This window comes from Trachymyrmex cornetzi, unplaced genomic scaffold (genome assembly GCF_001594075.2).
Source record: "Trachymyrmex cornetzi isolate Tcor2-1 unplaced genomic scaffold, Tcor1.1 scaffold223, whole genome shotgun sequence".
Taxonomy (NCBI): domain Eukaryota; kingdom Metazoa; phylum Arthropoda; class Insecta; order Hymenoptera; family Formicidae; genus Trachymyrmex; species Trachymyrmex cornetzi.
The window spans coordinates 2,829,769-2,837,554 of record NW_017296881.1 but is presented as its reverse complement, the minus strand read 5'-3'; the positions used below and the strand labels follow the sequence as shown (position 1 = coordinate 2,837,554).

The 7,786-nt window shown below is 38.0% G+C and overlaps 1 protein-coding gene across 3 annotated transcripts in view; it reads right to left on the bottom strand.

Annotated features, from left to right (window-relative positions):
- Gprk1 (G protein-coupled receptor kinase 1) overlaps nucleotides 1–7,786 on the bottom strand; it is a 24,908-nt gene that overhangs the window by 15,889 nt on the left and 1,233 nt on the right. The window contains exon 1 of one of the 3 annotated variants that reach the window (XM_018506321.1): nucleotides 809–826. The exons of the other annotated variants lie outside the window; for them this stretch is intronic. The gene's annotated coding sequence lies outside the window, so the exon portion shown is untranslated. Of the gene's footprint in view, nucleotides 1–808; nucleotides 827–7,786 lie in introns of those variants that run through there. 3 annotated transcript variants of the gene reach the window in all.

Sequence of the window (7,786 nt, the reverse complement as noted above, 5' to 3'; positions counted from 1 at the left end):
AGAGAGAGAGAGAGAGAGAGAGAGAGAGAGACAGAGAGCAAACTTTGCCGAGCGTCAACACTAGCGATGATTTAACTATTTGCGTACCGAAACAATAAGATACTTCGTTTCGCATTCGTACCTTCTTACAACATTCTCATATTGTCATTTTGATCATTTTAAGAATTAATTACTACAGCAAAACGCTCGATCGCTTGTGAGAATCGCGACGTTTTTCGTATAAAGGAGGAGAGAAAAAATGAAAGAGAAAAAAGAGATACGGAGAAAATAAAGTTTACATTTACACAGTAATACGCAATCTCGGTATCTCCGAGCTACGTATATTTTTTCTGTAAGCATACGCCAGAAAATTTACCAGGATTGCTTCACCCAGCGTACGCAGAATCGCGCAGTAGGATACCGAATACCGAGCTGTATTGACGCGATCGCCTATACGTACGTATTTCACGCGGGGGCAAAGACGACGGCAGTTAATCAAAGTCGAAAATTGAGTTGTTCCGAGCTTCTACTATATTAGACCGGCATAACGGTGATACGTGCCGTATCATACGATACCGCATTATACTTTATAGTTCAAGGATGTACGGTACGCACGAACGCGAAGTGTCCCTCGGTGTTCCCAAGGTATCAGTCTCCATGAAATGTCGAACGTAAAAGCGTTGAGAGAATGAGCTCGTAAGAAAGTTAAAGGCTGTGAAAAGACTGTGGCCGGCCATCCTCTCGCAAACTTGACAGATAATGTATCCACATTATCTGTTCGAGAAAAAAATGTATTTTCTTTTCTTTTTGCGCGAAACTCTCCGTTAACCTTTAAAAGCAGGTAAATGGAATACGTGGCTACAGAGCACCACATTTCCTTTGGTTTCTTTAAAATCTTATTCTGAAAAAGGAAAAGACATAGTTTTAGAGAAGATGTAGTTCTTTTTTTTGTGTTCTAGAAAAGGACAATGAAAGGTATTGCTGAGATAGCGAGAAGTTTTAAGGGTCGTCTACAATGGAGGTAATAAGCCGTAAATTGTAAGAAATTGATCAATCATAGTCGATTATTCTCCTCACATTCGACTGTGATTGGTCGATTTCTTACGGCTTACTACCTCCACTGTATATACAGACAACCCTTTAAAGTTCACCACTATTCTTCTATCTATTTCCTTTATCTCATTAAGATATAACTAATGTAAATTTGACTATAATAACTAGTAGAAAATATAACTATAAAACTAAAAATTTTACTGAGATGTTTTGAATCCATACGGAAGACATTTTTGTTAAAGTATCTTAAAAATTTAACTAGATATATACATCTGAAAATAATTCTGTTGAGCCATCAAAATAATTATGTAAGACACTCAAATCGGTTGCTGGAATATCAAAACTTTTTGCAATATTACTCATCATAAAATTGCTACGTAATTGTATAGATAGATAGTCCAACGCAATTATTTTCTGTATCTATAAGCTAAATTTTTAGATACTTCAGTAAAATTCGTTCTTTCCATGCTTACTTATCTTTCTGTTAACTTGCGTTTCATTAAGTCTGTTTGTTTAAATAAAACTACTTCGAAGTCATAATTTTATGCATTCAAACAGACACGTGCACGTGCTGAAATATCGCGTAAACCGCATATTTTTCTACTTTGCACGATTTATGAACGCGATTCATAATTTACTGAGTTTCCTCTCGATCTTTCCCGGGCTCGGGAATTTTCTCCCCTCTAGGAATCTTATTTTACGCAACGGCGCGGGTACACGATCCCTTTGCAGAGGTGGCTCGCAAGAGCACCTTCGCGAAATGCACTCGAAGGGCATGGTTATCCCGGGTGTCTCCAGATGCGCGTTCACGCATTTTTAACTTAAGCGCCCCGTGAAGCGGCGAGGGTTATACAGCTATACGCGATACCGCTTGCGCATTAATGCTGTCATGAATAATCTCAACGTGTCGCCGCGGGATTTTTTTTTTTCCTCTTTTAATTAGCCGGCGCTGAACGAGAGGGAGAGGCCTCTGCAACGTCGCCGATGACAGCGTTAACGTTGACTTATACCGGATTTACAGTCGACGTACGGTCGACTGGGTCGGTGTGACAAGTCGAGTATACTCGACCAGTGTCAACGCTTTTAGTTGGAGTTAATTTTAGTCTAATATTAGTCGACTAAGCTTCTCTCAGCGATTACTACGCTACGTAAGCTAAGCATATGACCTGGTTATAGTTTATTTGAGAAAAAAAGACCGTCGGCACACGTCGGGTGTCCCCATTCGGTCGCTCAAACTCACCGTCGGACGAGCCTACCGCCGCGTGCCGCACATATCTCCCTCTTTTTCCTCTTGATAATGTTAATAACGTTGACGAGTTGCGGATCGAAATTTTATCACGTCGATGATCGTCGAAACGAGCGCGTGATTTACCTACGCGCGCAGACGAACGCCAACGCCCCCGTTCGAGTCTCCAGCCTTTTTCTCAATGGCGCGATAAACTACATGACGAATAATACAAATCTGCTGTTCACTAAGTTACAAAGGCGCTGCAAAAATAATGAGCTAAAAACAACTCGCGCACTCTGACATTTTTTAGAATATACCTATTGGAGATGTATCGGGGATCCGATCCGGCCGTAATAATCGAAGGCTGATCAGAGAATCGGAGGCGTATATATTCCCCACGCGCGTGATTCCTCGCAGAGTGTTCGAGAGGAATCCCGGTTGCTTCTGGATCGTATTTATGAGTAGGTACATTCGCGACACGATCCATAAAGCGCGACGTTACGACTTAGTTGTTACGATGCGTGACGATTTACGCGGAGCACTGAATGCAAACGCGAGGGAGGTTCTATGGAAACGGTAATGGACCTCACTGGTTAATCCAAATTTAATGGTCATTGGATGACCAAGATTAATCGAGCCAAAACGTAGAAATAAAGGATCGATATTGCGTGTCCATCAACTAAGCTCTGACCTCTATTATATAGCGTTTTAAAGAGAGACGATATAGTAAGTGATGTGATAAACCGCGCAATTCTTAATTACCTTGGAGCTGCGAGCTTAATCTAATAAAAAAGTATGGGTTTTATTGTCAATTTTTCTTTGAAACTTAAGCCGCACACAATATTACGTGACGTAAACTCGTTAGCACTGAGAGAATTTCCTATTATTCTGTCGTACAAAAGTTATCTCACTTATACCAGCAATCAAAGTCGACCCGACTTTCGCGTAAACGCAAAAATAAATCCGACTCAAACGATCCATACAATCTTTTGATCGTGGCGCGACACATAAAATGCAAAAGCATCGCAGGACGTTTGAAGATGTATATTCAAAAATACGTTCTAAAAAATATAAATGTATAGATTTAACATGCGATATCTATATTATAATTATTACTGTGTTGGTGTATCAACACATCAAAGTGTGAATTTAATATATATCAAAATATAAATTTAAAACTAATGTTTATATCAGCATCATCAAGGAATTAAAACTCTCATTGTTTATAACATTAAGGTATGTTGATTCCCACCCGAGTACCACGCAGGTATCATTTTATCCTTTTGTTCGAATATTAAACAAGAATAAAATAGTACCTAGGGAACATTCAGGTCAGAATGAATGCTCCCACGGTGTGGATTTAACACCAGGGGTTTTAAATCCAAACCTTTGATGGCGTTAGTGCAAACATCAGGGGTTTTAACCACACCTTGGGCGCGTCCATTCTCTCCTTAAGTGTTCTTGTTCAAAACCTCCGGTGCTAAATCTGCACCATTGACCGATATTCATACTCGGTTCTTATATTTAAGTCCCCTTGATCATCTTAAGTACAATCTTAAGACGTCACGAACTAATCAGAGGGTCGTATTAGCATTTTAAGACATTATTTAAGACAGTCTTGAAATAAAAACAAACTATGAACCGTCCCATGCACTAAAACATCCATTTAGTGGAATCAATTAATTTCTTATTTGGCTATGAGCAAATAAAATCCTTGATTAATGCAATAAAATAATTCTGTTAAAGCACAAAACATTTGGTTATTGTAGTATTTTACTTGTTTCTGATAAATATTGACATCTGATAAACTTGTTAAAATGTTACAATAACCAAATGTTTTGCTTCAACTAAAATATTTTATTGCATCAATCAAGGATCTTGTTTACCCATATTGAAACAAGAAATAAATTGATTTTTACTACAAGTAAGAGTTTAAAATGCCTATAACAGTCGAAGCTGGATCTTACATAATTTCTTTGTGAATTTATATACTACACATATTATAGTAAATTGATCCAACTAAATGGGTTTCTAAGTGTGTGGGTGTTAATATTAACACGGTGAGTATTATATAAACATCGTATAGTTAAATTCACGTGTATATTTTTTAGTGTGCTATACGCGATTAATTACATAGAATTACACTGTTACCGCCGTTCCATGCGCCGACGGCTTTAAAGGAATTGCTCATGAATCGACCACGCTTCGCGAACTTTGCTGCTGGCTGAATACAGTTTAGCGAACTTTCGCGAGAGAGATACCGCGTCAAACAATCGATACCCGGAGCTACTATTCGCCGACGGCAAACCTCCGTTTGTGCAAAGGCGAGAGATACGTCGTTCAAAACGACACGACAGTAGAATTGAAATATTTCAAGATGGATTTTAAGACTCCATTAACAGAGACACAGCTATGTAATCCGATATTCAATGTGGTCCATTCATTCACGCACCAAGTTCGGTGTGCCAAGATACTGTTTTCTCATTATGTGAGAGAATGACTGACAGAACTATCGCGCCACGCGATAATTTCGGAGGATAGACAGAACGATTGCGCGGTTTTTAGCTAATCGGCTTGATCATTTGTTTCTTTTATACGAAGGTCGAGAATAATAAAAATGAATTATATACAATTTGCCGTTGATGTAAAGAGTATGGATGACGGGATAGGATGTATTAATAGGATGTGTCCGGTGTGTATTTGCGCAAGGACACTTCGTGACACGCGACCTACTGATTCTATTAGCTCTTCGCGAGCGTGAAGCACAGCTGAGCCATAAAATTAATTACGTAAATAAATGGATCCTAAGCATTACGAAGGAGTTTGACCGTCAAACGCATCGCCGATGCGCTCGATTTTACACCAATCCAGAGATAGATCGAACGGTTGCAAAGGACTGAAAACAATTTTTCAAAAGAGGATTAGTAACAATTTGAATTGTATGTTAAGAAGTGTCCTTAAAAATATATATTTCGGACTTTATTAGGCTATAAACTTAAGGTTTTAATCGAGAGAAATGAATGTGTGTGATCGGAACGTTCCGATGGTTTATTATATTGATGAAAAGCTAGTTTATTGAGTATATTTCCAGATCTGTTGTCTATACAAAAAAAAAAACAAATTTTGCTGAAGTATCTAGTAATTGGCTAAATACAGATAGATTAGTATTTATTCAGATATAGATCTGAAAAGAATTTTACTGTATCATCAAAATAATTACTTAAGGGCGCTCAAATTGATTGCTCCAGAATGTCAACATTTTTTTTGTAGCATTGTCGTCATACTTGAACCTCTTACATAATTATTTTAACGATCCAACATAATTATTTTAATGATGATTCAACATAATTATTTTGATGGTCCAACAAAATTATTTTCAGATCTAGCTAAATTTTTAAATACTTCAGCAAAATCGTTCGTGTAGGTTCTCGAACATCTTTCAGTTTTACGATTTGTAAAATTTTTATGTCTCTACAATTTCAATTTTGACATATACATTTTCCAGCTATAAAAGGGAAATAAAGTAGGGGGAAAGCACGTGCTTTCGAACGACGGTTACTCGTAAAAGTTTCTGACTTTTGCTGACGACACCCATCGTATCCCTCGAACACACGTAGTGTTTTTCCTTATTCGTCGTTTTCGGCCGCGCACGTGAAATGCTCGCTTGGTGTGGCACGTGTGAAGTTGGCACCTCATCTTTTTGCACCACAAGTTTCAATACAAGTTCTATTTGTACCCTCAATAGTTCTATATAATTCCTGATAGGTTTTAGAAATAGTTCGATTGATTTAACTAAAAAAATAACATTTGACAATTTGAAGTGCTAACTCCATTTTTTCTCCAACCATTTTCTGTACTCAGAGTATATAAAAATTAGTAATTAATGAAATTTTCTTTCAAATTACATCAGTAAAACTCGAGTAGTATTAACGGGAACTGCCGTCAAAAGTAGCAATATTTATTGTTGTTTTTTGTACTTTCGAGAAGAAAATAAAATTCATTTTTGGTTTTTTAGTATAAAAAATGCGGAATTCTTTTTTTACTTTTATAAGGAACTGTAGAACTATGGGAGGGAGGGAGGAAGAGAGGGAGAGAGTGCTACTGCAACTGTCATTATTTTTTTTATATTAATAGAATGTCATGCTAACTTCACATTTCATGTTTAAAAAGAATTTGTGAGGTTAGGACGAGATTCTATTAATATAAAAAAAATTACAATACTTTTCATAGTTTTACAGTTCCTTATAAAAATAGAAAAAGTTCCACAAATTTTATACTAAAAATTTTTCACACGTTTTACACTAAAAATCAAAATTGAATCGTACTAATTATGATTTTTTAGTAGAAAAAAACGGGATATTTTTTTATTTTTATAAGAAAACTGTGCAACTATGAAAAGTGCTACTGTCATTTTTTTTACATTAATAGAGCGTCGGGCTAACTTCACAGATCTTTGGCGTGTCGCCAGCAAAAACGAAGTTCGCTCTACCGAATCGACTTATTTTCACGAGGCCGAGAGCTACGGTTAACATCCGTGGTTTGCGGACCGAAAATAACGCGAACAGTGTAAACATTGGCAAGTTATAATCGATGCAAAGTACCGATCGGCGGGAAGGTTTTCGCAAGAGAAACAGAGATAGCAAAGGACGGAAGAGAGGGAATGAAATTTATTCTATCCCTAGGTATTAAATCTTTCAAAGGTAAACCAAAAGTTTAACGAGTATATCGTACGTGGGTTACATATTTGTGCACATAAATTGATACGGGATGTCGATATCATCGCGTGAGGAATCAGAAGTAGATTACCGGTTACTCTACCACCTCGAAGGAACTTTAAACGTCAAAATGTCACGGGGTGGATGATTTAATCACTCCTGAAATGCAGGAGGGATCGATCATCCCACGTGAACTTGTCTTTGCTAAGATCACGCGAATCCATATGATCTTTCGGATGGATCGCAAGACCCGCGAATTATTAATGCCCGTTTCTGTCAATATAGATTAAGTTCAATTCGAGTTCAACTTCATCTTTCTCTCTAATTCTTATTCCCGTTTCTACCAATGCAGTTCAATTTTAATCTCGATTATAATGTCTTCTACCAATATAGATTAACTTCAATCTCAGTCCAACTTACTCTTAACCTTTTTCTAATTCTTCAAACTAGAAAAAAAAAAGAGAAAGAGTTAGTGGAACCGAGATTAAAATGAAACTACATTCATAGAAATGAGCAGAAATGAATTCTAGACATTAGAGATCGAAAATTCGACGCCGGCTGGGAGCCAGCTGTAAACGGGGGCACACGCGTAGTGTCGAGCCCTCGGCAACCGATCAACAGTGGTTTTGTTTGTAAACATTATTTATTCCTGGCGGTCCCACGAAGTTTTCACGCGGGCTCCCGGTGAAGGGAGACGACGACGACGTCGGCGACAGTGGAGGAAGAGCAGGGAAGAAAAAGAGGCGGAAGAAGAAGGGAGGGGCAGGAAACGGGGAGAGGTCCTCCGGCGGATGTGCGGACGGACGGACGG